Source organism: Poecilia reticulata, chromosome 20 (genome assembly GCF_904066995.2).
Source record: "Poecilia reticulata chromosome 20, P_reticulata-male-v2, whole genome shotgun sequence".
NCBI lineage: Eukaryota > Metazoa > Chordata > Actinopteri > Cyprinodontiformes > Poeciliidae > Poecilia > Poecilia reticulata.
In genome coordinates, this window is record NC_088849.1 from 6620048 (window position 1) to 6634203 (window position 14156).

Sequence of the window (14156 nt, forward strand, 5' to 3'; positions counted from 1 at the left end):
CTGAGATTTTACAATAGAGTGATGGATTCAACATGTTTGAATGACACATAACTTTTTCTGAACTTTTTTATTGCTGTAAAAACAAACTGTCATCCCTCCTACCACTGCCTGTCGTCTTCTTTGATGTTTTTGCCAGTAGTAAACATCCGGCCATTGATGACGTGACTTGTGTGATATGAAAAGTGTTTCCATTGCAGTTTTGCCAAATAAATTTATTTCCATAACGCTGAAAAAACACCTCCTCCATTTTTTATCTAAAATTTTTCTGAAATTGTCGTGTTCACGTTAAGCAAATTTATTTTCGTAATTGTAATTTATGGCCAGTGGAAATGCAGCTAAAGACCCATTCACCAGGTCTTGAAAAATAATTATTTAAATTCTATGTGATACAACAACGTAACTGATAACTTTTTATTATTTATTTTACAACAAATACAAACTTGGAAAGTGTGCATCAAACTAATATGAATATAAACTTAGTATTGATATTGATATTTTTGAGCAATCTCTACTACAAATGAAGCTGCTAGCTTTTTGGGGTATGTCTCCATTATATTTGCATATTTTTGCAAATTTGCTCAAGCTCAGACGTTTTGAATGGAGAGCAGTTGTGAACGTCAATTTTCAAGTTTTCAAGTTATCAGCCAGATTTGCCTGTGCAGCAAACAAAGCTGGTTTATTGGAGCTCTGGAATAACAGCAGTTTTCAAAATGGCGGCCCTTTACCAGTCCACCTTCGTACAAGTCAAAGCCCACCTTCTCAATTTAATTTATTCCATCACCTCAAGCCTTCAAGAGTGGGGGAGAAAAAACAAAACAAGGTTGACTTTCACATACAAAACGTAAACATTAACAAGTATTTATGAATAATTAAATATCAGTCCAATTTCCAAGTCATTCTGTACTTTTAAACCGTTTAAGCTTTAACCAATCAAACTCCAGCTCTTATAGCTTCACTTCCATCTTGGGTCTAGCAGGGACCCAAGATGGCTGCCACAGAAAACACACCCAAATGGTAAACATTTCATCAATACATTTCCATACTCAGGAATTAAAAAGAGACAAAATGTCAAAGAAAAACTTAACAAAGGCTTTTGACTTTGTGGCATAAGCTAGCTAAGCTTTAAACTTCTCCCCCTTTCTGCTGTGCACTGTGACCTTTAAATGTTTGTTCACCTCTATTTGTTTAGCAATTAGCTGATTCCTGAAGGTAAGTGGATCTTTGTTTAGTTCTGTCAGAGTCCTGGGGGATGAATTTTAGACTTTCATTTGTAAAACTACTTTTGACCTTTTACTTAAAATCCAAAAATATACACAAAATATTTGGTGTAACGTAGGGAATATCAGAAAAACATGAGACTATCTCGGAATTACCTCGTGATTTTTATACCTCTAATTTACGTTTAAAAGACTCAATTTCCATACCAGAACCTTCTGCTCAGTCCATCGTTTCTTTTTTAAACGATTGTGACTGCTCACCGGAGGATTATTTCATAACATGTGAAGTGGGTGACGTTTCGTAGAGACCAGAGCTACGAAAGACAATTTACAGGACACAAATGCAGGCCCCATTGTCCGCAGGTTCGTGGACTGAGGCGTGTGTGGAAAAGCACCTTGGCATCTCGATTTGTTTTGACTGCTACGCTTACAGCTGCTGCCTAGCATGACCAAGGAAGGGCCAGGCCAAAGCAAAACAACCAAATTCTTACTTTTCGTCTTCTTCTCCTCCTTTCACTGCTCGCCCTCTGATGTCTTTTGGAGACGTGGCTCCCGGCCAGCCAGCTGTATAACCAAACCCTTCAGTTCCACTATATTGACGGATGCTACTTCTAGCCGTACTTGGAGGAGGTAAGGTTTGTTTTTGAACCTCTGTGAAAGATTGAGTTACATAGCGGGGTGATATGCTTCAGAATGCGTTTAATGCCTGGAATACAGCTGCATTGGAGAAGTGCAAAAATCCTAAAAACACTCTGGGACTGTAAAACAAAGGCAACGTGCCTAGAGGTCATTTCTCTGTTTTATGTGAGCATGCAAGGAAAAATATCTGTTTCAATTTTATTTTTTTTACCCAATGATATATGAAGATTCATACCATTCAAGAATTTTTTTACATGGAGCTATTCATGTTACAGATCCCAAAGGTAAGCAAAAGTACCTCACTTTGTAAGAAAAAAAAAAAATCTTATGATTTTCATATTACTGTGGCACATTAATTTATTGACTCTTTGATTGGGATATATGGACAAAAGCAGAAATACGTCAACATCTGGTGAATTTATTAGTAGCTAAATTTGTTTTTTTTTTAACGTAGAACATTATTAATTTTTGCTTTTTGGACCTTTATTGAAGTGACACTGAAACAACAAGCTGATATTAGCAGGTTGATTCGTGAGAGTATCAGCTCACGTATTGGGGCCATCTACTGTATTTATCTATGTGCCAATTGCAGCTTGTAAATAGCAGTTTTAAAACTTAAAGCTGCAGCCTGTAAGTTGTGTGAAAAAAAAGAAGCTAAATACATTTTATTGTTTTATTTTTAAATCAAGAACTATACCTGCCTGCCTCTTTCCTTTACTTGTGTTCTCATTGGCCCTGACAGTAGCTATGTTTCCATTGACCGTACTAATGTGAAATTGGAATCACAAAAATAGATTTGCTTAATGTAAATACGGGGGTTTTGAGAAATTTTTACGTTTTTCAATTAAGTGAGGTGTTTTTTTCAGCCGTATCGATATTTACGTACTTTGTAAAACTGCAATGAAAACAATTTATTCGCATCACACAAATCACGTGATGAAGAGCCAGATGTTGCTACTGGACAAAGAAGATGACAGGAAGTGATAGGAGCATCATAATCAACAGCTTATTGCATGAACAAACTCATTCACATGTGATTTGAATTAATAGAAACGCCTCAATTTCAAAATTGTGTTTTTTAGACATTAGCGAAATATCTACAAAGTTCTCCACATATTTGTATTAAAAACTCAGCCAGTTATTCCCAGGAATTCATCAGCATTCAGTCACTCATCTCTGCAGAAGCCTCGGTAACGAGCTATTTATTTGATTCAGGTGTGCATAATGTAAAACCGGAGGCACAGTTTAAACACCCAGTCGTGTTTCTCAACACTTTCTCATTTATTTTTTCGAAACTGCCTCCGAATTACCCATGTGCTGCCTTTGCAACCCCCCACCCCCTCCTCCCAAAAGAAAAAAAGAGAAGGCTCTGAATTATTGCGTCCGCTGTTTTAGTTTTGATTCAGCCTGAGCGCGGCACGAGATGCCAAGACGACAACCTGAGATGGAGGAGATGGCAGGTTGGAGTCGGTGACAGATGGAATGGAGAGGCTGACTTCTTTATTTTAAGGACAGTATCTTCTGTCTCTTCCTGCCAGCCTGTCACGTCCTCCTTTCATCGTTGCCTCTGTGTTGTTTACAGAGAGTGGCTCATCTATTCCCTTTTACCTCTGTGAGAGAGCAAGAGATGCATGTTAAACGCACAAACACTGAATAGCGAAAATAAAAACGCCCAATGTAAATTTCTAGATGCACAGCTACACACCTGAAAGTTACGGTACGAAACTATACTTTAGTGCCTTCATGGAATTGGAATAAGTGTAGATTCATGACCGATTAACCTTTTTGTTCTTGTATTATAAGTACGAGCCAAAATTCAAATCTGTCATTTTTATTGTTATGGTTTGGGGAGCGATTAGGTTAATACGTTGAGGAATATTATTTAAACGGAAACAAAAAATAGCACTAAATCAGCATTTTAATATCTCAGATTATTGATGGCATGCCAGCATTTCATAAATTCTGACTGCTTTGCTGTAAGCACATGCCCAGATAGTTTCTAAGGTAATTTGAAGGACTCTGGTGGCATTGCAGATAATACCATAACAGTTTCCATTACAAATGTGGCAAAACTTTGTCGAAAAAACTAAATTTTGCAATTGCGGTATTTCCATTAAATAAGAAACGTGATTAAAGGCAATCACACATAATTACATTTGTTCACGCAATAAGTCATTAAAAACATGCTGCTGTGATCTTACAATTATTACTTGTGGTTTCCGTCAGTGGCAACATCCAGTTGTTGATATGTAAAAAAGAGTTTCCATTGCAGTTTTGTGAAATAAACCAGTTTTGATGCATCAAAAAAGATAATGCATCCTAGAACAAAAACCTTTTTCAAAAAATAAAATTGTCGTGTTTTGAATAAGTAATAATATTTTCCATATGTCAAATTGTGCTGATATATGATCAGTGGAAACGCAGCTACAGGGAATCCATTCAGGTTGGCAAATAGCAGCAGCATACAGTGTGAATGCACACCACTTGGAATATGACAGCCAGTCAAATGTTGCGTCCAAGCAGTCTTTTGTAATATTGATATTCTACACTCTATAATATTGCAGTGATTAGGATTCTATGGAAGCAAATATGTGCCATCAGGATTTGAATTAAAAATGCCTCTGAAATTTAAATGTTGTATATTTGTACTTACTTTTTCAGTGTTAAAATATATTTTGAATATAGTTTGATATATTCTGAATATTTTTAAATTAAAATATTTTAATATGTATTTTTACTTTTTCAGTGTTAAAATATATTCTGAATACACTGAAAAAGTAAACACAAATATATAACATTTAAATTTCAGAGGCATTTATAATTCAAATCCTAATGGCACATATTTACTTCCATAGAATTCAAATTAAGCAGCACTACTAGAAACCTTGCTCTGACTGAGAGCAGCCTACCCCTGCTGTTAAAAGACACACAATTAAACAGCTAAATTAGCTGTACGAGAACCAACTACAACGCTAAAGCTAAATGTAACATACTGACCTTTAGCTATTAGATCTGATCTATAAATTTAACAAGCACCACAAAATCTATCAACAACGTAATTTGATGACTAAATGTTCTAAATGCCTAAAATAAAACGCTATGCTAATCGGTAATAAAATGCTAACCTGAAAAACTCTATTGATGCTTACTATTCCAACTCCTGACTCACGACCGGGCGTGGTGGTGTGTCTGAGTGAGATGTTTTTATACTCGAACGCCGGGCTATGATGTAGCTGTAACAAGTTTTATTGCTGCAACCAATAGAAAACCTCAACTCCCTAAGCACTGCTCGACCGAAGGATCCCAGCGCCGAGACAGTTTGAGGCAAAAACGACGCAAAACAAAACAAACTACATGAAAATGTCAAAGGTTTGCACAGATAGAACCCCAAATATCATACTTAGCAGTTTACCAGAGAGGAAAAGAAAAGTTGATTTGAGCGTTAGTTGCACTTTAAGCACCAAAGAGGGAAAAAGAAGCTCAGTGTGAGACTCCAGTAAAAGCTTTGTTGACATCTGTGGTTTTCCACTTAAAGTCAAGTCAACCTCTGGCAGTAGACAGGAGCACCTCAAACCCACATCCACTATCCACAGCCACTGTGGCTGTTTGCTTAAAAAAAAAAATAGCTGTGGTCTCTCTAAGTGCCAGCTAAAGCGGGTAATTTAGCATTTTTTTAAACGTCCCTTTCATACGGCAGGGAAGACGATCACACCTGGACAGATACGTTTTATCGGTCTACTCCATCCAGCCTCCGCCTCTGCCCCTCTGGCTGTAGCAGGATTATGTCTGACATGTTTAAGGAAGTGGATTTGGCAGCCGGTGTAGGAAACGAAGACGGGCACTCACACATGCCCACGCACGTAATCCTGGTGGTAGTTCTTACTCTGTAACCTTCTGCCAAGCTGAAATTAATCTGTGTTTTAGGAGGAAGATGAAGGGGGAAGCTGTTGAATTAACTCAGATATAAGTAAAGACAATACGGAGTGGCTTAGCAGTTGCGTTTTCATTACAAATGTGCGCAAACCTTTGTCAGTATTCCACTAATGTACAAAAACCACAATTTCTTAACTATGGTGTTTCTGTTTAAATAAGAAACGCAATATAGATCACACGTGAACAAGCTTGTTCATGCGATAAGTCATTAAAAGAACACGTGCCATCATCCTCCTACCACTTCCTGGTGTTTTCGTCTTTGTGGTTTGTGCCAGTGGCAACATCCGGTTGTTGACGTGACTCGTGTCAACAACCGGATTCCAGTTTTGTGAAATAAACCAAATTTTGATGCAGCTGAAAGACCACATCACCCCAACTTATAGAAAATTTAGATTTTTTTCCAAATTGCCATGTTTCCATTAAGCAAATTTAGTTTTGAAATGTCAAATTACGCAATTATATGGTTAATAAAAACACAGCTACTGTTGTCCATAAATCGATGGTTGTCATTTGATTGGAGCAGGAATTTGAATGTCGCTTGGCAAAGACAAACTTGGCAACACGTTTATAGTAGTGACGTGTTGAAGTTTCCTCAGTTTGATCCAAAAAAACACGACGAGTGATACATTGAGAGTAAACACAGAATTAACTCAGACTTGCATAGTCCAGTCTACCCATCCGTATACACAATTTCACTCCTGAAGAGCAAAAATGTACTAAATGACTAAATTACTGAGGGAGTTTTCCAAATAACGACAAATCTGGTGTGTGGGAGCCTCACGCGGCAATGTTTGTTCCTCTCAACAGCTGAAATCCTGAAAACAGAAGGGAAACCTTCACAGGTTGAATCAGGACAAATTCAAACAGTAATTGCAGTCAAATGTGACCAAAATAAGGAAAGAAGTATAGATCCAACAGACTGTGGTTTCAGAGTTTTTTTAAATCTCCGAGACGGAGAACAAATGGCAGGAAGTGGATGCCAGGATGTGCCGAGGGGCTCCTTACACCTGCTTTTAAGCTGACGCGCTTCAACATGTCGCCTCCGTCCGCCCTTCTCTCTCCTCCTCCCCCCGGAGGTTAGATCCTCCCGCTGCTGATCCAGACAGGGCTCTCTCTGTCTCTCTACCCCGCTTGATGACTATTTATCAAGTTTTGCGCCGGCTGTAAATCACCGCCGTAAAAAGGGGGCTAAAAGAAGGTGGGCACGTTCAAAGAAGCTGAGAGACTTTGAAAAGTGCTGGTTTGGTAGCAACAGGTGTTTTGATTTACGGCGTTTTGTTGCTTCGCCAGACTATTTCGTTTGACTTACATTGAAATACAGCGTGGCCCAGACCGAGTCCAAGACCAGGTCAAGGGAAAAAGGGTTTTCAATCAAGCATTAGCGCCTCCAGGCTGTAGAGAGCGTCTCATAAATTCTGTAGAAATCAAGTGGATGGCAGATTATTATACTTTTAACAAGACATTTTTCCCCATAAGTGGAAACATCTGCCAATGGAACCAGTACGTTTTCGTCAATTTTAATGAATTGTTAGCTTAAAACAAGCTCCTATATCTTGCTGAGAGGTTACTTAAGAGTTAGTTTTGTTTTATTTCAGGTGTACTAAGATATTTGCTCTAGAAACCAGGCCAAAAATATTGTGTAAAACTTTGTGTTTTTGCAGTCACAGTGATTATGCCTAAGTTCTCAGTCACTGAGATTTTACTGGCAGTGGCACTCAAATAAACATTTTTAATTAAGCTACTCGCAGGGTATGTAATTAATTTGAACTGAAAACCACATAACAAAATAAGCAACATTCCCAATTTTAAAACCAATTTCGTTGCCGAATAATGGAAAAAAATAGGCATATGAGCTCAACAACCAAGATATGTACCGTTTTTCATTCAACCATCAGGTTGCGATTACACCCATTCAGCTTTTACGTGTTTCAAGGGCATCCGATCATTCATGGAAACGATACTTCTTTAGAAATGAACACTGTTGATTCTGACATTGGTAATGGGAACGTCTGTACCTGTTGCCGTTTGTTTGTTCCTGATGTTTAGCATTGAGATGCTAAAACATGAAAGCTTTGGTAATAAGCTAACTCCTTGTAGCACAACTTGAACATAATAATGGTCACATTGAATTTTGAAGCAAAAATGAACTTCAAATGGGCCAGGAGAAACAGATTTGTCATCCATCGCTGTTATTTGCAGACATTGTCATCAACGACTGTGGAAACTTCACACTGGACCTCATGCAATTTTAAATGGAGTGTAAACTTTACTCCCATATGATAGGTAAGACCCTTTGGATCTTTGTTTCAGGAGTGGCTTAGCAGAACAGTTATATCCCATGTCCACCATACGTCTGTATGTGTTCGCTCTTGAGACTTTACTCTATTCCTTGTGAAAACTCCAAACGTTTAACTGACCCTTGTGCCACCGTCTGCAGAGTGTCAACGCATGTTTGACTGAACTGTTAAGTCACCGGTCTTGCGCAACATTCTGGTTTCTTGATAAACTGGATTTAGACTTTGGATTAGCTCTTTAAAATGAACAGAAGTAAACTCCTTGCATTGCACAATGAATTTATGTAACATGAATATCACATTTTGGCCTGAGTTGTTTTTCTGGTAATGCGTCGTATGTGATATCAGCTCAGTGGAAGAGGAGATAAATTGAAATAATAAATTTTTTTTCCCTCTTTCAGTACACTCTTGTAGGAAACATAACCTCTGTCCCATAATGCGTGGTTATACGATGAAGCTAGGAAGCAATAACCAACGTCAGCAGTCGTATTTCCTCTTTTTACGTTTTAAATATTTCCTCTCTGGTTTCTTGTGCCTGAGCAGCGCGCCATATAAAATAAAAACTAATTGCATACTCTGAAAGCGAGCTGAGTTTTAATAGGGTGATCTTACTCTATTTTACGGCTGTTATTCTTGGCGGCCGCCTCTTGTTTTTTGATTTATTGCCTAATGGTAATAGATTGTGGTTCTGGTGGAGGCTGCAGCTGTTGGCTGTGGAAGTGTGTGTGTGTGTGTGTGTCCTGGATCCGCTCACCAGCCAATCTAAAATAAGTCTCGCTTGTTTGAACAGAAGCTGCGGCTTCTTCATTTTGTGGTTGTTTTTTTTTTTTTCAGCAGAACTCTGGTAGCATTTTTTTCTCTCTTCTTCTTCTTCTTCTCCCTCTTTTTCTAAATATAATCCAGAGCACTGCTACCTCATCTCGCTCTGTGCCATTGTTAACAACTGACCAACCCAAACACGTACGCTTTTGCTTTTCAACTTGCACGGGAGAAGGAAGTATGTAGAAACTTCTGTTGGACATTAGCATCCATTTCAGTTCCTCAGATCCTTCCGCTGCAGAGAAAGTGGCGCAGTTCGTCTTCTAAAGGCTGTCTTTTCCTCAACTCTACCCGGTAACGTGTCACCCTTCTCCGTTGACGAACTCGTAAGCATGAAGGAAGCAACATCCGGACTGCTGTCTCCACCGCACACTCCGAGAGTCTGTCATCAACCGTCTGCATTGTTTCTGAACAATTGGTACTAATTTGCCATCTGGGCTGAGGGAGCCATTGTTGCGGCGGGGAGGGAAAGCATTATGTCGTTATCAATGGCGGCGTCCACTCGGGGAGCCACCAGTGGACGGAGACAGACAGGGAGACAATGCTCTTTATCTCGGCTCCGCTCTGGTTAACTTCAGCCGCCCCACTGTTTATCTTTATTCCTGCAAACTTGTGCACATTTACCTTCAGGCACAGGCCTGAGGTCATGTCATTGGTCAAATTGAAAATGCTACTGCCCGTTTACTACATCGGCTTTGGTATTTTTACCTATGGATAATGGAAAAAATAAATAAATAAAAAAAATGGGGGTAGGAGGAAAGTTTTCTCCAATTTTTGGAACCAAAAATTGTTGTGTATTTTTGGGGGATTTGATATGAAAGACCAGAAGTCTGTGAGGTTTACAGTCCAAAGAGACGTTTTTACACTCAGTCCAGCGAAATAAAACACGTTCAGAGTCACAAATGCTTTGACCTTTTGAAACAAAAAGTCAGTAAGAAATAAAGTCTTGAACATTTAAGTTAGAATAATGTAATTACCATTGCCAGTAAACAAGTTCACAGGCTAGGAAATTGCTTTCACAAAGGTGCAAAAAAAAAAAAAATTTCAAATATAAATATGAAAAAGAAAGATACAAATATATATATATATATAAAAATAGGATAAATTCATTTTCTTTGTTTTTGGAAAATTATATTTACAAAAACAGTTTCATCATAATTCTGGAAGAACTTCTGTCTAATTTGTTGGTCTGTCACTTTAAATCCAAATAAAATACATAAAATTTTATTAAAACATTATGTAACCAGAGGAAAACCCATTAATATCGATTAATGACTTATCGCATGAACAGACTTCTTCACGTGTGATTTGAGATGCGTTTATCATTTAACAGAAGAACGCAGGAATTTCGCAATTGCTGCATTTCTTTTCCCAACGTTAGCGGAATATCGAAAAAGTTTTTCGCAAATTTGTAATGGAAATGCGACTAATGCTAACCCCAACTTCTCTCTGCAGCAGTGGCAGCACAGCTGACAAGAGCAGCAAAAAAAACCCAACTCCCAATTCCCTAGTTGTGCTCACCAAACACCGTTCCCCCTTTCTCCCCTCCCCGCACACACACACACACACACCTTCTCTAACTCTCTCCATCTCCCCCTGCTTGTGTGTGCGCGCGTGTGCGTATTCCTCCAACCAACCACCTTCGACATCATCCTCACCCCAATCCATTTTGCAGGCAGGCCCGGGGAAGATGAGAAGTGGAGCTCTGTGTCCACAAATCAATAGGCCTCATTCACCTTTGAGTCAGGCTGCATCTTCAACTGTATTCGGCTGTACAGTGTGTGCAGGGGGGCAGAGAGGGGGATGGAAGAAAGAAAGGCTGCTGCTAGTATTGGTGGTGGTGGGCCCAAGGGTCTTCGCCTGCCTGTCTAATGCATTATTGAGGAGAGCATCTCAGCCGTCATTGCAGGTGTAGAGGCTGAAATAGTCTTATTAGCTGCTGCAGATAGAAGTGTGCAGAGAGAAGAAAAAAAACACACACAAAGCTGACCACAGCCAAAATCCAGAAGCTGAAGGTAGAGAGGCTGGTGGTGTGTTTTTTTCTTTTTCTTTTTTTTTTGTAGAGGGAACTTTTGACACGCTGGAAATGTGACAACCAGGACAAAACTGTGAAGGCAGAAACATTTTCAGTTTTATCAAAGTGATCAAAAATGAGACTCTGTTCTGATTTCATAATGTTTTGTCTCACATTTCCTGCTTGTGGGGGGGAAATAAATACAAAAAAAAAATTCAACCTTTTTTGGATTCCAATCAATCAATCAATCAATCAATCAAATTTTATTTGTATAGCACATTTCAGCAGCAAGGCATTTCAAAGTGCTTTACATAATTAAAATAAAAACAGAAATAATTAGTGAGAAAGAGAGAGATTAAAAATAAAAAAACAAAAAACATTACATCATTAAAACGTCGAAAAGAAAGAAGAAGAAATTAAAAACATTAAAGACATGAAAAGATGGTAGACATCAAAACCCGCACTCTAATCCTAATTTAGCCATAAGCAACTCTAAACAGGTAAGTTTTAAGTTGAGATTTAAAAGCACCCAGTGTTTCAGCTGTTTTACAGTTTTCTGGAAGTTTGTTCCAAATCTGTGGTGCATAGAAACTGAATGCTGCTTCTCCTCATCTGGTTCTGGTTCTGGGGATGGTTGGTACAGTAATAACAGATCTTTAAGGTATTGTGGTGCTAAACCGTTCAGTGATTTATAAACTAACATCAGTATTTTAAAGTCTATTCTCTGAGCTACAGGGAGCCAGTGTAGGGACTTTAAAACTAGTGTTATGTACTCTATCTTCCTGGTTTTAGTGAGAACCCGAGCAGCAGCTTCTGGATCAGCTGCAGCTGTTTGATTTATTAGTCAGACCTGTGAAGTCGCTGTTGCAGTAATCAATGCGGCTAAAGATAAACGCATGGATGAGTTTCTCTAGATCGCGCTGAGACATAAGTCCTCTAATCCTAGAGATGTTCTTCAGGTGATAGAAGGCCGACTTTGTGACTGTCTTAATGTGGCTCTGAAGGTTCAGGTCAGAGTCCATCACTACTCCCAGGTTTCAGGCCTGATCGCTGGTTTTTAGTTGTAATAACTGAAGCTGTGCATTGATTCTAGTTCGCTCATCTTTAGGTCCAAAGATAATAAGTTCAGTTTTGTTTCTGTTTAGCTGGAGAAAGTTTTGGCACATCCACATATTTATCTGTTCTAAGCATCTATTCGGTGATTGGATGGGTTCAGAGTCACCTGGTGACATCGTGATGTAGAGTTGTGTATCATCCGCATAATTGTGGTAGCTAATCCTACGTCCTGTTATAACCTTAGCCAGTGGGAGAATATAAATATTGAAAAGAAGGGGTCCTAGGATTGAATCTTGGGGTACCCCACATGTGACCTTTGACCTCTCTGATGAGAAGTTTCCAATTGAAACAAAGAAATCCCTGTTCTTTATGTAAGATTCAAACCAGTTGAGCACTGGACCGGAGAGTCCGACCCAACTCTCCAGTCGATTCAGTAAAATGTCGTGGTCAACAGTGTCGAAAGCTGCACTGAGGTCCAACAGAACCAGCACTGTGGTTCTCCCACAGTCTGTATTTATATGAATGTCATTGAACACTTTTACAAGGGCCGTCTCCGTGCTGTGGTGAGCACGAAAACCAGACTGGAAGGAGTCAAAGCAGTTTGTTATTGTTAGGAAGTTATTTAATTGTTTAAAAACAGCTTTTTCAATAATTTTGCTGATGAATGGGAGGTTGGAGATCGGCCTGTAATTCTGCAGTAGGGATTTGTCCAGATTGCTCTTTTTTATAAGTGGTTTGATAACTGCTGTTTTCAAAGCCTGGGGGAAAACACCTGAAGAGAGCGATGAGTTTACTATTTGGATCAGATCATTAGCAACGACAGGCAAGACTTTCTTAAAGAAATGTGTGGGTAGGACATCCAGACAACAGGAACCGGAGCTTAATTGACTTATAATTTCTTCTAGGGTTTTATAATTAAGTAGTTGAAATTGGGTCATTTTTCCTGCATTTGTTTTGTTTGGGCACAGCATTAGTACTGTCTTTGGAGTGGATGTGCAGATTAATCCTCTGATCTTTTGAATTTTCTCTGAAAAGAAACTTGAAAACTTGTTGCAGGCGGCAATAGATTGAAGTTCAGGTGACAACGTCATCGGAGAATTTGTGAGCCTGTCAACAGTGGCAAATAAAGCTTGAGCATTGTTAATGTTTTTGTTTGACATCTGCAAAGAAAGCCTCTCTGGCATGTTTTAGTGTTGTGTGATAGTTGCGTAGTCTTTCCTTGTAGATGTCATAATAAACGTGCAGTTGACATTTACGCCATTTCCGTTCGGCCCTGCGGCAGAGTTGTTTTGCAGATTGAACTACTTGTGCATTTCTCCATGGAGATTTCTTTCTACCAGTCACAACCTTCACTTTAGTGGGGGCAATGTAATCAATGATATCTGAAAGTTTGCACTGAAAATCATCCACCAACTTATCTACGTCACTATAACTTAAGAGTGAGGAAGAAGAGTAGATTTGATTAAATGTTTCTGCTGTGTTTTCTGTGAAAGTACGTTTTGTGATAGTAGCTTTTTGTCCAAGTGGGTTAACGGATAAAGAACTGTCAAAGAAAACAGCAAAATGATCCGACAGGGCGACATCAGTTACAGAAACATTGGAAATATTCACACCCTTACTGATAACCAGGTCCAGTGTGTGTCCCTGAGTGTGTGTTGCTTGTTTGACATGTTGTGTTAAACCAAAACTCTCTAATATATTACAGAGCTTTTTAGCCCCTCGGTCTTGGGGGTTGTCAACATGAATGTTGAAATCACCGACAATTATCAAACAATCGTAATCAATACATATGAGAGATAGAAGCTCATTCAAGTCCGCAAAGAAATTTTCCACATATGTTGGTGTTTTGTATAGAGTTAGTGTCAAAGTTCGTTTGTGGCCTTTTACCTCGATTCCAAGATATTCCAGCCCCTTTCTGAATGGTACCTGCTTAATTCGTAATGTGTTGGAGGCTCCATTAGCGATGGTCTGTTTCATTGAATTTCCAATAAACATCTCACCCTCAAAAGTTGAGCTCCTGGAAAAAAAAAAAATTATAAAAATAAATAAATCCTCCTCATGGCCCTGGGAGTATACGGACATCCAACAGCATACTTTATAGATTGGCCTAAAATATTTGCGTCCAGAAAAAAATTAAAAAAATAAAAAAATACAGAAAGCGAGCTTAATTTGGAGAGCTTTTCC

At 38.8% G+C, this 14156-nt stretch overlaps 1 long non-coding RNA gene across 1 annotated transcript in view; it reads left to right on the forward strand.

The window, feature by feature from the left end:
- Positions 1-970: 970 nt before the first annotated feature.
- LOC103482251 (uncharacterized) overlaps positions 971-14156 on the forward strand; it is a 50601-nt gene continuing 37415 nt past the window's right edge. The window contains exons 1-2 of the long non-coding RNA XR_014085365.1: positions 971-1014; positions 1761-1847. This is a non-coding gene — a long non-coding RNA (uncharacterized LOC103482251). The remainder of the gene's footprint in view (positions 1015-1760; positions 1848-14156) is intronic.